The 12,211-nt window shown below is 39.0% G+C and overlaps 1 protein-coding gene across 1 annotated transcript in view; it reads right to left on the bottom strand.

Annotated features, from left to right (window-relative positions):
- ATP8B4 (ATPase phospholipid transporting 8B4 (putative)) overlaps positions 1-12,211 on the bottom strand; it is a 366,292-nt gene that overhangs the window by 170,511 nt on the left and 183,570 nt on the right. The window lies entirely within an intron of this gene.

Raw genomic sequence — 12,211 nt, 5'->3', positions numbered from 1 at the left:
AAAGTATCAATCCCTACAAAAGTCATTGTCAAAGAAACTGTTAAGTGTTAAAAAATACTTCACATTAAATACAGAAGAGGTCATCCAGATTATACCCCATATTTGTCCCATATTTTTCAAAAAGTGCCAATCGAAGCCTACTTTTGCATTTTAGCTTTGTCTTATACAATATCAGCTGTTAAAAAGCAATTTACATGTTTCTGTTTTTAACCACAGTCATCTGGCCAGATGATGAATAGCACTGTGTCAAGGCTGGTAGCCAGCCTTACATGTGTGATTAAGGGCCCATGCATAATTTGGTATGCATTTAAATGTCCAGAGCTCCAATTTAACTGGAAAAGTTCCTTCTACCTTCTACCTTCCTTTCATAGGAATCTGGAAGTAGAGTCATCAATGTCTTTACAACTAACCAGACTTGAGAACCAATTTAGAAAACTCATCCTTACAATTTTGTGTGTGTGCTTCACTGTTTTCTTTTCTCTAGAACCACTCTCGATACCAAGTGTCTTAGGTTGGGTTCTCTAGAGAAGCAAAACCAGTGAAGCGCACACACACACACACACATACATGGAGAGAGAGAGAGAGAGAGACAAAGATTTATCTCAAGGAAATGGCTCATGCAGTTGTAGATATTGGGAAGTCCCAAGTCCGTGGGCCAGGCGTTAGGCTGGAGACTTCTCCTGACTCATGAAGCCGTAGGTCCTGACAAGCCCAAGATCGACACATCAGATGGCAAGCCTCTGGCTCACAGGCTGCAGAGGCTAAAGAATACCAAGATTGGCAGGCCACAGGTTCAGTGGCTGGCAAATCCCAAAAGTGGCAGGTAAGTTGCTAGCTCAAGTCCCAAGAACCAGAGGTCAGATGATGAAGAGCCAGAGGCAGGATCCAGAGCAAAAGCCTTGCTGGAACATCCATTTATGTACTGGAGACAGGCTACATCCCCAATGAAACTCCCTTTCGACTGACTTGCTGCTCATAGCAGATATCATCATGGAGTTGACTACATCATTACATAACTGCCAATTACATCATTACATAACTGCCAAACTATGTCATAACTTCCATACCACTGAGAATCATGGCCCAGCCAAGTTGCCACACAACTGTAACCACCACAGCCAGTTTCCAAAAAAAAGTGAAAAAGTTAAGGCTATCTACTCAGAAGCACCAAAACTCCCTCCTTGTCATCATTTTGATTGAAGGTAATACTAAAAGGAGTTAAATGCAGCCTTTTTTTCTTAAACCAAGGAACTTGAACATAATGTGATCTTTTCTTAAATAGAATATATGGATATGTTTACTGGTACCCCACTAACCACTTTGAATTTTTAGAATTAATATCCATATTTCATTTATTCCTACCTTCTTAATTACAACAGATTGATGTTTATTCATTCAGCCAATATTTACTGAATGTCCCCTGTGATCTGACACGGTGATGGGTGTTAGAGACCAAGCAAATCAACATCGTCTTTATCTTCAAGAAGCTTAGACATGGAATCACAAAATAGACACTGGAAGGAATATTTGCAATCAGGTAGTAGTATACCACCTGGAGTTGACACATGAAGAAACCAAAGCTAGAGAGGATGAAGTATTTGCTGTGGCTAAATGACTAGAATCCAATTCCCATCCAGCGTTCTTACACTGTATCTGCCTTGATCTTACCAGCAGGATATGTTCTTCTTGCAGATGTTGTTGTTGTTGTTAGCTGCCAGCGTGTCAGCTCCAACTCATGGTGACCTTATGTATAAACCCTACTTGAGATTAATTGACACAGTGGCTGTAGCAATGGGCTCAAACATACCAACTTCTAGCAGATACCATTCCCTGTTACACTGTTCCTAATGCTTAATGAGCTGGAAAATAAGCTCATTTAAATTGTGTCTAAAATAAAAGTAAATAGATTGTGAGTGTGTGCCAAGGTTGTACCCTTTCACCATAATTATTCAATCTGTATGCTGAGCAAATGATCCAAGAAGCTGGATTATATGAAGAAGAACACAGCATCAGGACTGGAAGAATTTATTAACAATCTGCAATACACAGATGACACAACCTTGCTTGCTCAAAGTGAAGAGGACTTAAAGCACTTACTGATAAAGATTAAAGACCACAGCCTTCACTATGGATTGCACCTCAAAATGAAGAAAACAAAAATCCTCAGAGCAAGGCAGAGCCAAGATGGCGGAATAGACAGAGGCTTCCAGCGAGCCCTCTTTACAACAAAGACTCAAAAAATAAGTGCAATGAGTATATTTATGACAAACTATGAGCACTGAGCATCAAAGGCAAGCTTAGAAAATGAACAGAGGGGCAGAGGGAGGAAGAGATGGTTCAGAAGCAGAGACGAGTTAGTGGACCTGAATCACGGGGAGCACTCAGGCACCATTCCTGGACCCGTGGAGGCGGGCCGATACTAGCATTTGGCTGCTGTTTCCTGAAGGAGAAGCAGCCAGCCACACAGCCTACTTACACCTCCAGAACCACAGAATAATGATGATCTCGGCAAAAGCTAAGTCCTTGCATATATCTCATGGTGCCCCCCACCCCCAAGCTGGCTTCAGCGGCTGAATTTCCTGGCCCCGAGATAGGCACAGTTTAGCGCCTAGAGCCATGCTCCAAGCCTGGGAGATGGAAAAAAAATGCATTTGGGGGAAAAGATAATTTGCCAGCTCAACTAACCGGGGCAGCTCAGGAGAAGAAGCAGCTTCTGTCCAGGCATAAACAGTCTGTGGACTTTTAGCACCTTTCCCCTCTGCATGGACCTATGTCAGGAGAATAGGCCCTTGTTGGCAGGCTCCAACCGTTTGAGCTGTGTGGTGGAGAGGTGGGTGTTTGATGTTTGACATTGCTTTGCCTATTAAACAGGGTTCTCACCTACTCACATCAAGGGCCTAAGGACTGGTAGCTCCACTCAGGTCACCCAGCCACCTGTGACAGGGGTCCAAGGAAAACTGGTACCTCCCAGTCCTTACAACCAAAAACATTGGGTGCCCATGGTCCGTCTGCAGAACCCACCCACCTGCATGCTGTAGGAAACAGGGACATGCTTTCCTCAGAGACACTTGGGGGGTGGTTCTAACCCCCCCGCCTTGTTCAGAGCATGATCCGTGCTGCAACTGGATACCAGTCACTACACCAACCACCGCTGCACCTCTAAGACTGTAGGACAAAGCCTGTACCACATCCTTGATGATCAGCTACCTGGACACCTGAGCTGAATTCATACAAGAAAACTGAATGGACTTCTAGATTGATATACCTGATAACAGCTCTAGCCATCTGGGGACAGGACCTCAGAGCTCCAGAGGTGAAAATAATCAAGCTAGCTCACTCAAGCAACCCATTTGGGCATATCAAAACAAAACAAAGCAATAACCTACGACACAGTAAGCAAACAAACTAATACAATAACTTATAGATGGCTTGGAGACAAGTCAGTATCAAGTTAAATAAAGAAACACACCATGATCACCTCAAAAAGCTCTCAAAACAAAGAATCCAGAGATCCTCTACATGAAAGTGCCTTCCTAGAATTACCAGAGGCAGAATACAAAAGTTTAATATACAGAACACTTTTTTTTTTTTTTAAGACAGCAGGAAGGAAATGAGGCAATATGCAGAACAAGCCAAGGAACACACAGATAAAGCAATTGAAGAAATTAGAAAGATTATTCAGGAACATAATGAAAAATTTAATAAGCTGGAAAAATCCATAGACAGAAAGCAATCAGAAATTCAGAAGATTAACAATAAAATTACAGATGTAGACAACTCAAAAGAAAGTCAGAGGCGCAGAATTGAGCAAGTAGAAGCCAGAACTTCTGAGCTTGAAGATAAACCACTTGGCACTAATATATTTGAAGAAAAATCAGATAAAAGAATTTAAAATTTAAGAAAGCTTAAGAATCATGTGGGACTCTATCAAGAGAAATAACCTATGAATGATTGGAGTACCAGAACAGGGAGGGATAACAGAAAATACAGAGAGAATTGTTGTAGATTTGTTGGCAGAAAACTTTCTCGATATTGTGAAAGATGAGAAGATATCTATCCAAGATGCTCATCGAACTCCATGTAAGGTAGATGTTAAAAGAAAGTCACCAAGACATATTATAACCAAACTTGCCAAAACCAAAGATAAAGAGAGAATTTTAAGAGCAGCTAGGGATAAATGAAAAGTCACCTACAAAGGAGAGCCAATAAGAATAAGCTTGCACTACTCGGCAGAAACCATGCAGGCAAGAAGGCAATGGGATGACTTATTTAAAAAATTCAAGGAAAAAAATTGATTCAGCAAAACTGTCTCTTAAATATGGAGGTGAAATTAGGGCATTTCCAGATAAACGGAAGTTTAGGGAGCTTGTCAAACCCAAACCAAAACTACAAGAAATACTAAAGGGAGTTCTTTGGTTAGGAAATCAATAATATCAGGTATTCACCCAAGACAAGAACACTGGGCAGAGCAAACAAAAGTCAACCCAGAAGGGAAATAAAAAAAAAAACAAAGGTTTAAAAAAAAAGCTCAAAACAAGGTAACAGTGATGTTATTATGTAAAAGAAGACAACATTAAAATAATAAAGAGGGACAAAGAAATGTAATTATAGACCTTGCATATGGAGAGGAAGATACTGTGATACAAAGAAATAAAAGTTAGGCTGAAATTTAGAAAGGTAACCACAAAGGAGAAAAACTATCCTACTCATCAAAACAAAATACAAGAAAAAAATAGAGAGTCATCAGAAACAAAATCAACAGAAACAACTACGAGGAGAGGACAATATATAATCTACTCAGCACATAAAATTAAGTGGGAAAAACAAACTGTCAACAACACACAAAAAAAGACATCAAAATGGTAGCACTAAATTCATACCTATCCATAATAATGCTGAACGTAAATGGACTAAATGCACCAAAAAGAGACAGAGAGTGGCAGAATGGATTAAAAAATAGGGTCCGTCTAGTAAAATATATATATATATACACATATACTGCCTACAAGAGACACATCTTGTACTTAGACACACAAACAAACTAAAACTCAAAGCATGGAAAAAAATATATCAAGCAAACAACAATCAAAAAAAAGTAGGAGTGGCAATATTAATTTCTGACAAAATAGATGTTAAAATTAAATCCATCAGAAAGGATAAGGAAGGACACTATATAATGATTAAAGGGACAATACACCAAGAAGATATAACCATATTAAATATTTATGCACCCAATGACAGGGCTGCAAGATACATAAAACAAACTCCATCAGCACTGAAAAGTGAGATAGACAGCTCCACAATAATAGTAGGAGACTTAACACACCACTTTCGGTGAAGGACAGGACATCCAGAAAGAAGCTCAATAAAGACATGGAAGATTTAAATGCCACAATGAACAAACTGGACCTCATAGGCATATACAGAACACTCCACACAACAGCAACCAAGTGTACTTCCTTTTCTAGTGCACATGGAACATTCTCTAGAATAGACCACATATTAGTCATAAAGCAAGCCTTAGCAGAATTTAAAACATTGAAATATTACAAAGCATCTTTTCTGACCATAAGGCCGTAAAAGTGGAAATCAATAGCAAAAAAAGCAGGGAAGAGAAATCAAACACTTAGAAACTGAACAATACCCAGCTCAAAAAAGACTGGATTATAGAAGACATTAAGGATGGAATAAAGAAATTCATAGAATCCAATGAGAATTAAAACACTTCCTATCAGAACCTTTGGGATACAGCAAAAGCAGTGCTCACAGGTCAATTTACAGCAATAAACGCACACATCCAAAAAGAAGAAAGGGCCAAAATTGAAGAATTATCCCTACAGCTTGAACAAATAGAAAGAGAGCAACAAAAGAAGCCCTCAGACACCAGAAGAAAACAAATAATAAAAATAAGTGCAGAACTAAATGAAATAGAAAACAGAAAAATAACTGAAAGAATTAACAAGACCAAAAGGTGGTTCTTTGAAAAAATCAACAAAACTGATAAACCATTTGCCAAACTGACAAAAGAAGAACAGGAGAGGAAGGAAATAACACAAATAAGAAATGAGATGGGTGATATTACAACAGACCCAACTGAAATTAAAAGAATCATATCAGATTACTGCGAAAAATTGTACTCTAACAAATTCAAAAATCTAGAAGAAACTGGATGAATTCCTAGAAACACACTACCTACCTAAACTAACACAAACAGAGGTAGAACAACTAAATAGACCCATAAGAAAAGAAGAGATTAAAAAGGTAATCAAAAAACTTCCAACAAAAAAAAAAGCCCTGGCCTGGACGGCTTCACTGCAGAGTTCTACCAAACTTTCAGAGAAGAGTTAACACCACTACTACTGAAGTTATTTCAGAGCATAGAAAAGGATGGAATACTCCCAAACTCATTCTATAATACCAGCATATCCCTGATATGAAAACCAGGTAAAGACACCACAGAAAAAGAAAGTTATGGACCTATACCCCTCATGAACTTAGATGCAAAAATCCTCAACAAAATTCTAGCCAATAGAATTTAGCAACATGTCAAAAAAATAATTCACCATTATCAAGCGGGATTCATACCAGGTGTGCAGGGATGGTTCAACATTAGAAAATCAATTAATATAATCCATCACATAAATAAAACAAAAGACAAGAATCACATGGTTTTATCAATTGATGCAGAAAAGCCATTTGACAAAGTTCAACACCCATTCATGAGAAAAACTCTCAGCAAAATACGAATAGAAGGAAAATTCCTCAACATAATAAAGGGCATTTATACAAAGCCAACAGCCAACATCACCCTAAATGGAGAGAGCCTGAAAACATTCCCCTTGAGAACGGGAACCAGACAGGGATGTCCTTTATCACCGCTCTTATTCAACATTGTGTTGGAGGTCCTAGCCAGAGCAATTAGGCTAGATAAAGAAATAAAGGGCATCCAGATTGGCAAGGAAGAAGTAAAATTATCTCTATTTGCAGATGACATGACCTTATACACCGAAAACCCTAAGGAATCCTCAAGAAAACTACTGAAACTAATAGAATAGTTCAGCAGAGTATCGGGATACAAGATAAAAAACATACAAAAATCAGTTGGAATCCTCTACACCAACAAAAAGAACATTGAAGAGGAAATCATCAAATCAATACCATTTACAGAAGCCTCCCCAAATATAAAATACTTACGAATAAATCTTAACCAGAGACGTAAAAGACCTATACACGGAAAACTACAAGACACTACTGCAAGAAACCAAAAGAGACCTACGTAAGTGGAAATACATACCTTGCTCATGGATAGGAAGACTTAACATTGTAAAAGTGTCTATTCTACCAAAAGCCATCTATACATACAATGCAATTTCGATCCAAATTCCAATGATATTTTTTAATGAGATGGAGCAACAAATCACCAACTTCATATGGAAGGGAAAGAGGCCCTGGTTAAGTAAAACATTACTGAAAAAAAAGAACAAAGTGGGAAGCCTTACTCTACCTGATTTTAGAACCTATTATACAGCCACAGTAGTCAAAACAGCCTGGTACTGGTACAACAACAGATACATAGACAAATGGAACAGAATTGAGAATCCAGACATAAATCCATCCACATATGAGCAGTTGATATTTGAGAAAGGCCCCAAAACAGTTAAATGGGGAAAAGACAGTCCTTTTAACAAATGGTGCTGGCATAACTGGATATCCATCTGCAAAAAAAGGAAACAAGACCCATACCTCACTCCATGCATAAAAACGAGCTCAAAATGGATCAAAGACCTAAATATAAAATCTAAAAGGATAAAGATCATGGAAGAAAAAATAGGGACAATGTTAGAAGCCCTAATACATGGCATAAACAGTATACAATACATTCCTAACTGTGCAGAAGAGAAACTAGATAACTGGGAAGTCCTAAAAATCAAACACCTATGCTCATCCAAAGACTTCACCAAAAGAGTAAAAAGATTACCTACAGACCGGGAAAAACTTTTTAGCTATCACATTTCCAATCAGCACCTGGTCTCTAAAATCTACATGATACTGCAGAAACTCAACTATAAAAAGACAAATAATCCAATTAAAAAATAGGCAAAAGATATGAACAGATACCACTAAAGAAGACATTCAGGTAGCTAACAGATATATGAGGAAATATTCCCAATCATTAGCCATTAGAGAAGTGCAAATCAAAACTACAATGAAATTCCATCTCACTCCAACAAGGCTGGCATTAATCCAAAATAAATAAATAAATAAATGTTGAAGAGGTTGTGGAGAGATTGGAACACTTCTACACTGCGGGTGGGAATGTAAAATGGTACAACCACTTTGGAAATTGATTTGGCGCTTCCCTAAAAAGCTAGAAATAGAACTAGCATAAGATCCAGCAATATACTCCTTGGAATATATCTTAGAGAAATAAGAGCCTTTACACGAACAGATATATGCACACTCATGTTCATTGCAGCACTGTTTACAATAGCAAAAAGACGGAAGCAACCAAGGTGCCCATCAATGGATGAATGGATAAATATATAAATAAATTATGGTATATTCACAATGTAATACTATGCATCCATAAAGAACAATGAGGAATCTGTGAAACATTTCATAACATGTTGGAATCTGGAAGGCATTATTATGCTGAGTGAAATTAGTCAATTGCAAAAGGACAAATATTGTATAAGACCACCAACATAAGAACTGGAGAAATAGTTTAAACAGAGAAGAAAATATTCTTTGATGGTTACGAGAGGGGGGAGGGAGGAAGGATAGGAAAGGGGTATTCACTAATTAGATAGATAAGAACTACTTTAGATGACGGGAAAGACAACACACAATACAGGCGAGGTCAGCACAACTGGACTAAATGAAAAGCAAAGGAGTTTCCTGAATAAACTGAATGCTTCGAAGACCAGCGTAGCAGGGGCTGGGGTTTCGGGACCATGGCTTCAAGGGACATCTAAGTCAATTGGCATAATAAAATCTATTAACAAAACATTCTGCATCCCACTTTGCAGAGAAGCTAGCACGTGGCCATCTAAGATGCATCAATCGGTCTCCACCCACCTGGATCAAAGCAGAATGAAGAACACCAAGGACACAAGGTAATTACAGGCCCAAGAGACAGAAAGGGCCACATAAACCAGAGACTACATCAGCCTGAGACCAGAAGAACTAGATGGTGCCTGGCTACAACCGATGACTGCCCTGACAGGGAACGCAACAGAGAACCCCTGAGGGAGCAGGAGGGCAGTGGGATGCAGATGCCAAATTTTCATAAAAAGACCAGACTTAATGGTCTAACTGAGACAAGAAGGACCTCGGTGGTCATGGTCCCCAGACCTTCTGATGGCCCAGGACCAGAACCATTCCCAAAGCCAACTCTTCAGACAGAGATTGGACTGGACAATAGGTTGGAGAGGGATACTGGTGAGGAGTGAGCTTCTTGGATCAGGTGGACTGGAGACTATGCTGGCATCTCCTCCCTGGAGGGGAGATGAGAGGTTAGAGGGGGTTAGAAGCTGGTGAAATGGACACGAAGAGAGAGTGGAGGGAGGGAGCGGGCTGTCTCATTAGGGGGAGAGCAATTGGGAGTATGTAGCTAGGTATATATAAGTTTTTGTGTGAGAGACTGACTTGATTTGTAAACTTTCACTTAAAGCACAATAAAATTTTTTTAAAAATCCTCACAGCTGAACCAATAAACAACATCATGATAAATGGAGAAAATACTGAAGTTGTCAAGCATTTCATTTTGCTTGGACCCACAATCAGCACTCATGGAAGCAGTGGTCAAGAAATCAAATGACTTGTTGCATTGAGCAAGCAAATGACCTCTTTAAAGTTTTAAACAGCAAAGATGTCACTTTGAGGACTAAAGTGGGCCTGACCCAAGCCATGATGTTTTCAATCACCTCGTTTACATGTGAAAACTGGACAATGAATAAAGGAAGACTGAGGAAGAATTGATGTCTCTGAATTATGATGTTGGCAAAGAATATTGAATATACCACAGGCTGACAGAAGAATGAACAAATCTGTCTTGGAAGAAGTACAGCCAGAATTCTCCTTGGAAGCAAGGATGGTGAGGCTTTGTCTCATGTACTTTGGACATGTTATCAGGAGGAACCAGTCCCTGGAGAAGAACATCATGCTTGGTGTCATGGATTGAATTATGTCCCCCCAAATTGTGTGTACCAATTTGGCTGGGCTGTGATTTCTGGTATGTTGTGATTTTCCTATATACTGTAAATCCTGCCTCTATGATGTAAATCCTGCCTCTATGATGTTCATGAGGGAGGATGGGCCACAGTTGTGTTAGTGAGGCAGGACTCAGTCTACAAGACTGGATTGTGTTTTGAGGCAATCTCTTGAGACATAAAAGAGAGAAGCAAGCAGAGAGACAGCAGGACCTCATAACACCAAGAAAACAGTGCTGGAAGCAAAGAGCATCCTTTGGACCCAGGGTCCCTGTGTGGAGAAGCTTCTAGTCCAGGGGCTGACACAGATGGAAAGCCTTCCGCTGGAGCTGATGCCCTGAATTTGGACTTTCAGCCTACTCTACTGTGAGGAAATAAACGTCTCTTTTTTAAAGCCATCCACTTGTGGTATTTCTGTAATAGCAGCACTAGATAACTAAGACACTTGGAAAAGTAGAGGGTCAGCAAATAAAAAGGAAGACCCTCAATGAGATGGATTGACACAGTGGCTGCAACAACGGGCTCAAGCATAACAATGATTGTGAAGATGGCGCAGGGCTGGGCAGTGTTTCATTCTGTTGTGCATGGGGTCATTATGAGTGGGAAGCACTTGATGGCATCTAACAACAACAGATTGTGAGTGAGAACCTGGAAGACTCTCTTACGTATAAGGAGATCCAAGTCACAGTGCAGAGACTGACTTCAAAACGTCTCTTTTGGCTTACCGTTCTACTTCCCAATACCGTTTTCCTTATTCTTGGCTCTCAACCATCTTCCAAAGAATTGAGGTTGTGAGAGAAATAAGCACTTCTCTACTTAAAGTTTCAACTGTTTTGTGGATGCACTGTTTACTGACTAGTCTCTTTAGCCTGGGCTGTTCAGGAAAACTCAGTGAACACAGGCTGTGATTTAATGAAAAAAAGACTTTCTGAGAGTGAACGTTTAGGAGCTGTTTTCGTAAATAGATCTTGGGGCCTTTTTTTGAGGGGAGGGAGGTGGGAAAGTGTCTCAAAGTTAATGAAGAACACAATTTGATACACAAAATTGCATGTATGGCAAAGGTTTTTATAAGTAACCTAATATATATTTGTCATGAAGACTACAATAATTTGGATTTTTCATCTCTTACCTGTGTTTTTTTTTTTTTTTTTTATCTGTGTAGCCTTTATTGCCCTAAGGTTAATCTGAACTATAGTTAGTCACATATATTTTAGTGATTAGACTGAACTCTTGAACTTTATTAAGGAAATTTTAACACTGGGAGTTTAAGGATATGAGTTATAGTGCATTTGATATCCCGAGTAAGATCTCTAATTAGCATTTTATTAACTCAGATCAATAAACATTTTCTGACTGTGGTTATTCAGGAAGGAGTATACACTATCTTTCTCTAATCTAGCTACCAGTTGGAATTGACTTGGAGGCAATGGCTTTGGGCTGTTTTGTTTTGTTCTGTTCTGTTTAGCTTCTCTCTGGAGTCCTAGGTGGTGCAGATGGTAAGTGGTAAGGCGTTGGACTACTAACCCATTGATTAACTGTTTGAACCCACCCAGAGGAACCTTGGAAAAAAGGCCTGTGATCTGATGCTGAAACGCAGCCTTGAAAATTCTCTGAGCACAGTCCTGCTCTGCAACACAGGGTCACCACGAGTCATAGTCTACTCGAAGACAACTGGTGGCTACTAGTGGCTTATCTCTTCTTAAAATAGGCCGTAAATTAACAGTATTAACCACATTATTGAGGATTAGGATTCAAAATGTGTGAACACAAACTGTTTTTTAACTACTCATGAGCATTTTAAAAGCTTTTATTTACATAAAACAATTGACATCCTGACTTAAAATCTTTTGTATCTACTAATTTAAAAGGCACCAAAGGAAATATATCAGGTGACAATCATTTAGCTTTACCTGAGTTACCATGTTATCAAAAATAATAAATCAATGTTTTTTTAAAAAACATTTTATAATTGAAACTTTTTACTAATACATACTGATCTT

This window comes from Loxodonta africana, chromosome 10 (assembly GCF_030014295.1).
Source record: "Loxodonta africana isolate mLoxAfr1 chromosome 10, mLoxAfr1.hap2, whole genome shotgun sequence".
Lineage (NCBI taxonomy): Eukaryota > Metazoa > Chordata > Mammalia > Proboscidea > Elephantidae > Loxodonta > Loxodonta africana.
The sequence above is the reverse complement of the archived record's forward strand: the minus strand, read 5'-3'. Positions and strand labels throughout refer to the sequence as shown.